This window comes from Hyalella azteca, unplaced genomic scaffold, assembly GCF_000764305.2.
Source record: "Hyalella azteca isolate HAZT.00-mixed unplaced genomic scaffold, Hazt_2.0.2 contig11239, whole genome shotgun sequence".
Lineage (NCBI taxonomy): Eukaryota > Metazoa > Arthropoda > Malacostraca > Amphipoda > Hyalellidae > Hyalella > Hyalella azteca.
This window is the reverse complement of record NW_025941242.1, coordinates 13,982-27,215: the sequence shown is the minus strand read 5'-3', so window position 1 is coordinate 27,215 and position 13,234 is coordinate 13,982.

Here is a 13,234-nt window from a genome sequence, read left to right as displayed (position 1 = left end):
CATCTAAAGATTTCGCAGTGAATATTCTTGTTCGAAGTTTAGAACGAATATTGGAATCTTTGCGTTTGAGTTTTGTGTTTAAATATTTACGGGAAACCGAAAATTTTCGAGTAATGAGTGAGAGTATAGAAGAGCAAAATTCCGTTAAAAAACTAATCCAGTATAGTCGTTAATTCTATTAAATTTCATTAAATTCGATTTGATTATATAAACTTGATCAAACATTCGTCTGTTGTCGTATAGCTCTCGTTTCCAGGCAGCCACGGGTTTCATGTACAAGGGTTAACGAAGGATTGACCTTTCCTTTACTGCAGGCATATGCCGTTACCAGGCCATATACTTTCAAAATTCGCTAAGTGAGCGTAAGTACTTACGCTCTATTTTCCTGTCTTTGGTGGATTTTGCTTGAAAGGCCGTCAATGATAGGATGACGAACTTACGATTTCTTAACTTTTTTTGAAAGTATAGGCCCAGGTCCTTGGAACAAAATAATATTCTATAGAATTACCGTCTTGTGGTAACAAATTCTCCAATAGCGAATGATCGCATTTGTAGTAATCAAACGGAGGGGCATCCGACGTATAAAAACGGTGGCGCTACTGTCGCATTTCAAAGCACATAAACGCGTTTCATTATCCCGAATGGGTGCAAATTTGTCGGCTTCTGCGTAAATCTTGCAGGACTAGGCACAGATCTCGTGTGATGAGTTCAGAGCAAGAATTTGATCGACGACATTTCATTTTGCTATGCAGGTCAGCAGCATTTTGCTGCACTTCATCTGCATGAAAAACTACAGAGGTAACTGATGAGAACGCTTTGGGAAAAGAATGATAACGTGCGTTAATGGTGCCAGAACAGTTACTGTGTAGCTGAGGCAATCATTTACGCAGTGAAAACCGATGGTGAACATTACCGATGAAAATGCTGTGAGTAAATAATGAACGCGGGAATCCTATAATTGCCTGCGTGAGAACAGATAATAAACGCTCAGTATACAACTTATAAATTCCAATGGCGCAGAGGGCGAGAACAGGTGCTATTCAGCTGATACATTCCTTTGATGCAGTTCATCAGATGCTCAACGATTGAATTTTTTACAGAATTTTACAGACTGTCACCAATCATCTGAATGAAGCAGAAATTTAAAAATTGTGAGATTACAGCGCTTGAAAGAAATTCCAATTGATTGGTCATCAGNCACATCTCTTACGCACGCACATCTCTTACGCACACACATCTCTTACGCACGCACATCTCTTACGCACGCACATCTCTTAAGCACACACATCTCTTAAGCACGCACATCTCTTACGCACACACATCTCTTACGCCGCACATCTCTTACGCACGCACATCTCTTACGCACACACATCTCTTACGCACGCACATCTCTTACGCACGCACATTTCTTATCAATTCAAAGTTTTAATGGTCAGCTTTCGCTATGGCAAACCACAGACATAATTTTAGGTATACCTAACTAAAGATGCAGGATAAATACCGGCCAAAGTTTGTGTAAATAAAGCATAGTGAATGGACAGGCCAAAATTGTGTTGTATTATAGATCCAGTAAATGACGAAGGCAAGCACCCGGTTAATTTCGCAAGTCAATTAGAATTTATTCCTAATATAAATTGTATCTCAGAGAATCTGTTTGATCGAATCAGCTTGACGAGACCTAGTTGAAAACAACTTCAACTTGAGGTCACAAATACTGCACCTCAAAGATCCCTGAAGCAAGATCCTGAAGCAAGATCCTAATTTCTTTAGCAAAACTCGATCAAAAAGGACAAGGATTAGCGCACCTAAGAAAGTGAAATATGGGAATTCAGCAAACAAGCTTTAATTTCATGTAACCTCCCGGAAGAAAATAGATACTTTGGCAGATCGAATGATCTTGTATTGATAAATATGGCAAGAAAATTGTCCGAAACTATGCCCCAATAGCCACCACAGCATCTTTCAAATATTTGTAATATGAACATTTCTTGCATTTAACTACACTACTGAAAGTGTAATCATTAGTATACATTGCTTCGTCATGACGTCGAATTACTGAAATGTCAAAGTTGGCATTAAAAAAGCTAACGATTTTCCAGCCCTAAATCTACTATGAAATAGATATATGAATTCCCTATTATGAAGAAAATGATGTAACTACCGTTAAGATTGAGCATCTGCAACTCCAACAGTATTTTATATTAGGTAAAGAACCCAACACACTTTCATTTTATTACATTCCCCGCATGACCAACTCCAACCAAGACAAAACCAGTCGTCACTCCAGGCCACGGATTTGGGGCCATACTTTCATAAATCGATAAGTCAACGTAAGTACTTACGCTCTATTTTCTAGTCCATGATTGGTGGATTTTACTTAAAAGGCCGTTAATGATTAGTTCATGAGCATACGATCTTTTAACTTTTTTTGAAAGTATGGGCCCTGGATTCGGATACCAACATCGTCGTAGTAACTCTGGCAACGCTGCGTTAAAATCTCAAAAATCATTTACACTCTAACCTCGAGACTTCCAGCACTCATTTCGTTACTTACTCTTAGCCGCAATATCTTTCGATTGAACACCATAGGAAACACTTATTTGAAGTAACCTTGCGTAAGCTACTTTCAAACTGAGACGTACCACAAACAGAAAATTTTAGTACAACACGAAATAAGCTGTCAGAAATACTAGGGACAACCGGCGGGCTATAGCCTCCATGTTTCACGTCTGAAGAATAACGTCATCCATCGACTAGATCTTCGTCGTGCAGCGTCTGAACGTAAACCAGCAATGCAGTAACAAAATGACAGATGAACTTGTTATCATCGTGACCATCATTTACTTGCAACACTCAATAAACACTGTACAAAAAATATCCGGTCATGACATCGTGGATAAAAATGAATTTTCCTTTTAAGCAACTTATGATAAGGCGGGGGAAAGTTTGCTCGTAAAGGCTCTGTTGCCGGGCTATGAGCCCCTGCCATTTATTGGCTCTGTTGCCGGGCTATGAGCCCCTGCCATTTATTGGCTCTGTTGCCGGGCTATGAGCCCCAGCCATTTATTGGCTCTGTTGCTAAATATGGCAAGAAAATTGTCCGAAACTATGCCCCAATAGCCACCACAGCATCTTTCAAATATTTGTAATATGAACATTTCTTGCATTTAACTACGCTACTAAACTGAAAGTGTAATCATTAGTACAATGCTTCGTCACGTCGTCGAAGTACTGAAATATCAAGGTTAGGGTGAAGAAAAGCTGACGAATTATAAAAAATTACTAAACTAAAACTGAAAATTATGGAATTGCCGTTAAGATTGAGCATCAGCAACTACCAAAGGAATTTTATACTAGGTAAAGAACCGAGCGCATTTTCATCTTATTACATTCCACGCATGACATACTCAAACCAAGACAAAACCAGTCACCGTAGCCACAAATTTGTATTCGGATACTAACATCGTCGTAGTAACTCGAGCAACGTTGCATTAAAATCTCAAAAATCATTTACACTTTAACCTCGAGACTTCCAGCACTTATTTCGTTACTTACTCTTAGCCGCAATATCTTTCGATTGAAAACCTCAGGAAATACTTATTTGAAGTAACCTTGCGTAAGCTACTTTCAAACTGAGACGTACCACAAACATAAATCTTTAGTACAACACGAAATAAGATGTAAGAAATACTAGGGACAACCGGCGAGCTAGGGCCTCCATGTTTCACGTCTGAAGAATAACGTCATCCATTGACTAGATCTTCGTCGTGCAGCGTCTAAACGTAAACCAGCAATGCAGCAACAAAATGACAGATAAGCTTGTTATCATCGTGACCATCATTTACTTGCAACACTCAATAAACACTGTACAAAAAATATCCGGTCACGGCATTGTGGATAGAAATGAATTTTTCTTTAAAGCAACTTATGATAAGGCGGGGGAAAGTTTGCTCGTAAAGGCTCTGTTGCCGAGTTATGAACCATTGCAATATACTGGCTCTGTTGCCGGGCTTGAGTCCCTGCCATTTACTGGCTCTGTTGCCGGGCTTGAGTCCCTGCCATTTATTGGCTCTGTTGCCGGGCTATGATCCCTTGCCATTTATTGGCTCTATTGCCGGGCTATGAGCCCCTGCCATTTATTGGCTCTGTTGCCGGGCTATGAGCCCCTGCCATTTATTGGCTCTGTTGCCGGGCTATGAGCCCCTGCCATTTATCCCCTGCCATTTATTGGTTCTGTTGCCGGGCTATGAGCCCCTGCCATTTATTGGTTCTGTTGCCGGGCTATATATGAGCCCCTGCCATTTATTGGCTCTGTTGCCGGGCTATGAGTCCCTGCCATTTATTGGCTCTGTTGGCGGGCTATGAGTCCCTGCCATTTATTGGCTCTGTTTCCGGGTTATGAGCCCCTGCCATTTATTGGCTCTGTCGCCGGGCTATGAGCCCCTGCCATTTGTGGCTCTGTCGCCGGGCTATGAACCCCTGCCATTTATTAACTCTGTTGCCGGGCTGTGAACCCCTGCCATTTATAAACTCTGTTGCCGGGCTGTGAACCCCTGCCATTTTTTTGTTCTATGGCTGGGATATGAACCCCATGAACCCCGAAGTTTTACCCCATTTTCCATTGATGATAACTCTCATTAGCAGACTTTCAGGGGCGAATAGCATTGAGGACGGTTAATGTAGTATATGCATGCAATAAATGGTTGCTCGGTGTAAATGAAACTTCTTATTGTTTTAATTATATTAAAAATCTCCCATTTACAATGATGGCAATGATGGTAACATTTAAGAAATACCACTTTTTTAAAACTTTCCGCGGCCCAACAGAGGAATGATAATCTACAATCGAAAGAGGTATGTCATAATCATTACCTTCAGTTTACAATGTATTTCATTATTTCATTATCACCTAAAAATTTTATTGGTATTTATGGAGTGTCTAATAAATTCAGTTTTATTTAATTCAATATAGGTGTTCGTTTATGAATTCAATCTGAAGTCACTAATTTTTCATGCTTAGAGGACGCAACAATAAAAATCAAAAAGTTTCCGATAATTAATTATTAAAGGTTTACCCAGGCAAATTCAGAATGTTAAACTTTTTGTCAAAAGAATATTTTCTCGCCCATGTAACCCCACCCGGGAAATTGTATGTTCTATGTTCACCCACGATATCAAATTAACATCGCTATCGGCTGTGCCGGCTATCGAAACAGAACATTTTCGAGTTCATTTATTGTGAAGGTAATGGCGGGCGGCTGTGCCGCCGTCTGACCTCACGAGATTTTTTTATCCCCACGATATCCACTGGAACTATTTTTTTGGGCCACACGATATCAACTGGAACGATTTTTTGGTCCCCACGATATCCGTCTGACCTCACGAGATTTTTTTATCCCCACGATATCCACTGGAACTATTTTTTTTGGGCCACACGATATCAACTGGAACGATTTTTTGGTCCCCACGATATCCGTTGAAACAATTTTATATCCCCATGATATCCACTGGAACTATTTTATGTTTTGATTCCCACGATATCCACTGGAACTATTTTTGGGTCCCTACGATATCCACTGGAACAATTTTTTTGATCCCCACGATATCCACTGGAACTATTTTTTGTTTTGATTCCCACGATATCCATTGGTACTATTTTTGGGTCCCCACGATATCCACTGGAACTATTTTTTGGTCTCCACGATATCCACTGGAACGATTTTTTGGTCCCTACGATATCCACTGGAACGATTTTTTTAATCCCCATTTATCCCCACGACATCCACTGGAACGATTTTTTGGTCCCCGCGATATCCACTGGAACGATTTCTTTGCGATTCTCCAGAGACAGGCAATCCGAGGTACTTATAGTTCAAGGTTCTGGAAATCCCATAAGAATAATTCCTGAAGAAAATTCGAAGTGATAAGCCTTTGGGCAAATTAAAGCTTTGAAAATAGCATTGAACCGATCTAAATAATTCATTAAATTCATAACAAATTAGTCGTTCATAGATCTCTTAGATCAACTGCTAATTTTTTTATGATTCCGACGAAATTTATCTGATTTTTTTATCTGCAAATCACCTAAAATTAAAGTTTAAAAATCCTTGATACAATTTTAATATCACAGTTGGATACGCACACGTAATATACCAAATATTAGGGTAATAATATACCTAATATTAGGGTATTAGAGAGCACATTTCGTCCTTCCCTTCACCTTATATATATTAACACGAAGTGAGGAGACATTCATCATATACAGAAATAAAATATTTTAAAATAGATTATGCGAAGAGTTGCGTAATGAGGTATACATCATTTAAAGCTTTGAATTAATCCGATTAGGATCTGTCAATCGTATCAAAAAAATTTTAATTAATATGCCATTACGTTAATTAACTTGAACGGATTATACTTGAAGACCCGGTTAAATCATTCCTGGTATCGTACATCGTCATATTTACTTTTCGTTTTACTTGTGTATCAATTATGAAAGCGTGAATAAATTTATTAAGCTGAAAAAGTAATATTTTTAAATGCTTCTGTAGCTTAATCCACTCAAGGATGCTAGCAGCAACTTGTAGCGCACCTCTACGTACAATGTTAGGAGGGTAACTGAGCTCAGATGCCAGATACACCAAGATATGTAGTCTTGCCGCTCTAATTTATTTAGGTCTATTTAGTGAAGGAACTCCACCCCCGCCCCCCATTAAAGCCCGACCGTCTGCGTCAATATTGCCGTACATAGATCGCAGTAGTATCGTTGGAAAGCTCAGAATGTCAGCTTTAAGATGAGACTAAGCATGTAACTGCAGCACAACTCAAGTAGAAACTATATTCAAAGATTTCAGCAGCTAATTACTTTATATCTAATTAGTGAAAGAACTCTCCCACCCGCCTCCGTTTAAAGAGCCGTCATGAACGCAAATATTGACGTACGAAGATGGCAGTGGTACCATTGGAAAGAGCAGAATTCCAGCTTTAAGATGAGTACAAAAACCGGAAAACGCCAAAATTGAAAATTTTAGGGTAGCCGGTCCCCTTAATGAGATTCATTTTATAGTGATGTATGTCAATAAATAATGTTTTTCAAATTGAAAACAATATTGGCGATTATATTTTTACTCACGGAAAAAAATATTCTTTTGAGGATAGTGGCCTTCAGATCTCAGAAGTTCAGCAAGAGAAATAGGTTCATAATACGGAGCTGAGCTGCAGAAGGAGAAACATCACTCAAAAAATGAATAAGTCGTATTGTCCAAATAGTGACACGATTATTAAACATCAGCACGTGCAGAGACAATACAATACCAATCTAATGTTAAACTGGGTCAGGATGACTCACACAAGCGTACAAAAGTGCATAGTTATTTAGCAAAAAGTCTTAAATATTGTGCCATTGTGGAATTATAAATTATTCTGCACACTCATATTCTGTACAATTATTGCTTCCACTTTCTTTTTGTTTCCATTGCACTTGATTTCACGTCGGAATCGGTCACTCGCATTCGGTTTGGACTCCATAAAATTAATGGCCAAAAACAAGCCAGTAATTTAACTCTTCATTAAACTGCATTGGCTGTGGCCCGAGGGAGACCAAAAGCCGCATTAGCGCTGCAGCTTAATTTTTCCGACAATTTAAGCTTGTCGTTCAGATTATTAGAGCGATCAAATAAATGCGCTTCCTTTTACCTCTTCACATTGGAAAATTTTACGTAATCCCTGAAATAAAACTAAGATCATGACATCACCGTTATTACTCATATATTTGAAGAAACTCAGCTGATGACCGTCTCTGAAAAGCAGCATCTGTAAAAATTTTTTTCATATATCTTTGTTGTTTTATTAACGCAGCAGAATCAGTGGGCATACGATTAATTTCAACGCATAACAAAATAAAGATGTCCATCTTAATCATGCATGAGTTTCAAGCAATTTCTTTTCACATGACTTTTGATTTATTCGTGCATTTGAAATTTAGAAAAAATGTAGCTTTTAAAATATGCTGTAAAGAAGAGCAAAAGCTTTCTATGTAGGAAAACTTTCTTTCTTATGAATATTGTTAACAAATAATACAGGGTATAATTTAAATACGTTTTTAGTTAACTCTCTCGGCTCTAATGCTGCAGTGCTATTAGACAACGATTTGTATCTGTTCATGTTTGTCATTCTTCCCACGAAGTATATAAGCCGTACGATGACATACGACCGGGTCTGTACATTGCCGTCATTTAATTTGACTCTTATACTGAACGCCAGATATCCGGTAACCAACATCTGTCATCGCACCGCAATGTTATTGCAACTTCATCAATATTTCTCAGGAATAATAAGTGAACCACCCACGCAATTTCCCCGGTGTGCTCAAAGACAGGTTGCCATGTCGACGACATAACAGCCGAGGAAAAACACCAACGTTTGTTTGATGTTTGTTGTGTCAAGTTATTTAGGGTAGACGAAGGATCGCAAAATTTGAAAGGTTCTTGAACCCCAAAACATTATTCATCCAAATTTCTAGGAATAACGTATAGGAAGTGGCTCGTAGGAACAGATGTAAGAGAACCCCATGTACGTATGTTCTTCTTTAATGGAAATAGAAAAAGCGATGAGAAAGTTTTCAATTGGTTTTCTCGTATCATCCATTTGTGAGCGAAACATCTGAATAATCTATTTATGTTCTTGAAAGAAGCAGCACAAATCTATGAGAAAGGCACATCTAGCTTGAGACATTATCACTATAATTTTATTGGGCGAATATTATTTCAGGTTCAGTCGTTTTTTCTCCTTTCTCATGAGCTGAAGCATTAGTAATAGAATAAGAATTAAGTGGGTGAACATTGGGTTAAAAATTTCCATTTAAAATATATTTCGCCCGAGAGTTTTTTAACAGTTCTTAGCTCTGATTTAAATCGATTTTTATTAAGTCAATGTAATGTTTTGTCTAAGATATTTCAATAGATAAGGAATATAACTTCAAATCACTGTTCTCACAAGTAAAAGAGATTGAATCGACTTTTGCAAGCTTTTCTTTCAGTATATCCACTTGGATAGCTTGTGGCCACACATTTTACTCATTTAACGATGGTTTACTCATCACATGTCACTCAATGTATTATTTGAAATCAATGCAGTCTAACTGATATTAATATTTATGACGTGAACTTGAAGAGCGAGATTCCCATAGAAGTGACATCTCGTAAACTTGGCCCAAGTCACCCACCTACAACATAAGCACTCAAATTCTCATCGCAGAGGTGATATTGCAGTTATCCGTTGCTGATTATTTAAATAAAAATAGCTTATAAGGTAGACGGTTGAAAATTTTTTTTTTATCATACAGGAAATTTTATCTGTTAAAATTCTAGTTTATGTACGTTACGACGTGATCTTGAAACAGCTTTGATAGCACTTCCAGATGATGAAATTGAGAAATTTATTAAATTCCTTGGGTGAATTTAAGAGAAAATAATGCCAAGTTTAAGTAAAGACATTATGTATTTTTCCCATCTTCACGAATTATTTTCCTAGTCATAACTACAGAATAATCTTGTAATCGCATTATGAATTTCAGTCTCTCTCTCATTCCCATACATTTATTCCTCCTTTCAAACGGCCGGCAAAGGCCGACGAACGAGTTAGGAATTTGTCAGGAGTTGAATTTTGTTGAGTTATCCAGTCTGCCACTCCAGCGGCTGGTTCACAATAGCTGAGTTATTGAGCCGGCCAGTTAATTGGCTTTAGAAATATTACAGGGTTATCGCAATGTTCAGTTAATTGGCTGAACAAATATGTATAGGTGAGTACTCGAAATGCCCAGTGTAGGGGATAGAAATCATTGTTATTTAACTATCGGAGTATTAATTGTATACGTTTCTTATAGTCCAGAATTTTAAATTGTTATTTCAGTTTAGAGGTAGAGTGCGGAAGGATGAAGTGATAGGATTATTGTGCGTTGGAAAGCCGAAGGGTTAAAGGTATGTGTTGCGTTAGGGTGCCAATATGTAAATATATATGTGAATGAATTTGAAACGGAATTGATTTGTGAATATTTAGAGTTATACGTATGTTAATGTTTGTTTACTATCAGTTTTTTATCTATTTTTATTTGGTACTTTTAAGAAAGCCTCAAATGCCGAAACTGAATCTCAAATGTCAATATTAAAAGCTTGAATTCAAGAAGCGCCTCAAGAGAAAATCATATAATGAAGTATAACGTTTATGTGTGATAATTCATTGTTTATAAGTTTACAACACGTTGATCATTTGTTTATCTGAACGTGGGGCAATACAATTATTTAATTACCATGCATTAGTGACTAAAACTATACGATCATGAAGGCATGTTGGTGGTTCAGAGAGCCCCAACACCAGGGAATATCTGAACGTGGGGCAATACAATTATTTAATTACCATGCATTAGTGACTAAAACTATACGATCATGAAGGCAAGTTGGTGGTTCAGAGAGCCCCAACACCAGGGAAAATGTTAATGAGTACCCGAATCATTCAGTTAATATCATGACGAAATTTATTGAGCCCTCTAGTCGTTCAGTTAATTGACTCGAAAAACATATCTAGGTCCTCGAGTCGAGCAGTTAATTGCCTGAACGAATATTACTGAGATCTTGAGTCATCCAGTTAATTGGCTGGCATTTTTTGAGTGATGTTTTTGGGCGCAGCAAAATATATTTGGATCTTGTTTGACGTCGAATTCGTACAGCGAAATGGTGGCCACCAACGCGCATACGTATACGGTTATTGCACGAGGGGACAAGAAGTGGTGTTATTTCAAATGTAGCTGCGCCGATTTATTCTTCTTGGTATAAAACTTTCTAGGACTGTACTTTGAATAATTTTCTAGAACTGATTAATTTGAAACTTTCTAGGACTGAATTATTTGAATAACATTCTTAGGGTAACATGGGGCAGCGAGCCCACTGCGGGTCACGGGCCCATAGCGGGTTTCTCGCTAGGTATGGCAGATATTGGTCTGTGTTCTCTACCGCCAGTCGACAGTTTCACTGGGATGAAGTGTACGGATTTAGGTTTTGCTAATTGTTTACGTTATTAAGTTATTTGTGAATAACTGTTTTAGCTCAGATACATTTTTTTTGGCTGCTAAATAAAACTGTTTCCGATTACTGTAGATGAAGCTTTTGAAATTACTGTGAACTATATTTTGAAAGTCATAATTATAGGGATAATTTTGAGATCAAGTTTAGACTATTAGCTTTAAAATAAAATGTTGACACGATATAAATTGAAATGATACCTAGTGGGGCAACGGGCCCACTCGTGTCACGGGGCAAAGCGCCCATGGTGAAGGCATGTGTAATACATCATTAGATTTGTCTCAATGACCTTTTCAAAACTACGTCTAAGCTTTTTGAATTACCAATTACACTTCATATTGCATGATTTTTTGATTTTCCGCCTCAAGGCAGCAGGTTTAGTTTCTAGTTATGCGTATTTATGACCCCTTATCAAGGTTTTAACTCTTGCCTTGCCAAAAGTTGATTTCAGTCAACACCAATGAACGAAAAGTTGATGAGTTTTTATGGTGATGGCTGAAATCACGATTAGGTACGAATTCTCAGCACACAATATCTGGATTATGGACGAAACTGGAACGTAGTTTTTTCTGACCAACGAAATATATTTTTTCTAGTCAAGGATACATTTTTTCATGTCAAGGACGAAATTTTTATCGCAAGGATATATTTTTCAAGTCAAGGATATATATTTTTATGTCAATGAAGTATTTTTCTTCACGTCAGTGATAGATTTTTCAAGCCATGAGTATATTTTTTTGAGTTAAGGATATGATTTTTTGAGTTGTTAATATATGAATAAATGTCATATTTTGTATTACATTTTTCTTATTTTGAGCTGTAAAGTGTTGTTTTATCATTTTTAAACGAAAAATATGCAATTGTGGTAAAGGGACCAAGGGTGGGCGCTGGGTGGGGCAATGGGCCCATTTTGACACTTTTTACAAAATAGTGTTTCATTAAAAATTGAATAACTCTAAGGCTTCTAATCCACCTCATACATTCCTCATTAGTTGTACCTTTAAACAAAACAAAGAACCACCTCGTATCAATTAAAACTTCATAAAAAACTTAGTTTAAAAAGGGGGGGGGAGGCGCGCTGCCCCATGTTGCCCTATACAGTACTTATAATTTGAATATTATTCAAATAATGGATAGAGTTTGCTCTCGACCCTATGTCCAGAATATGTTCGTAAAACCGCACGTGGCCATGAACGTTGAATTGTAACCCAACATTTCATTTAGATGAAACATGAATGAAGCTAACTTTTAATCTGTCGCTTTCTATGACGTGAAGATTAAAGGCTTTTTTAGTGATCGTTATCATTTGACTATCTCATTGGCTGTTATGCGTCATGCAATCTTGCCGTTGGTTGCTCTGAATAACTCAGATATGCATCTGTATACGCGCTTGGCTGCTGGTCTTCAAATTGTACAGCTCAGTCCCGAAAAATATTTTGTAAATACGTCGATAAATTGACGCTCTGTACAAAATGAAGTGATGCATATAGGTATTACTTATTGCAATTCATTCATTTCATAATTTATTAATATAGTTCATAATTTAAAGTCACGTTTGAAGTTTGCTATTGAGATATCGCTATGATGACCTAATATCGTATAACGCGCATATGGGTCTCAGGAGAACCACCACATTTTAAGAGGTTCATGCTCTGAACCATCATAACCATCATAAATGTTCATCATTAAACATGTTATTGATCCTACATTTGTCTCTTAGAATCCTATAATAAGGCATTTGGTGAGTGCATCTTTATGACAATCGAGCCTTATATCAGTCGAACAGAAGTTTAGTTTTATTAGAAAAACGATAATTCAGGAACTAGCGGTTTTCTTAAAGTGTTTTTATTTACGGTGAATTATATTAAATGAGCTTGCGTCACGCGAGTGACTTAATTCACTCATATGAGTTATATACTTATATACAAGTTGTAAAATTTTATATATACAAAATTATATATATACACTTATATACAAATTTCATATGACTTAATAACTCTTGGTCTGACGAGGCCAGTAATTGTCTAACTACATTAAATTTGAAGTAGTCTTTCTTAATTTCCACACTGCATGAATCATACAGACATAAATAACTATGATTTCATGAATTATTTGCACGAGTGTCCACTAAATTCCATTTTCAACAAATGACACGAAGA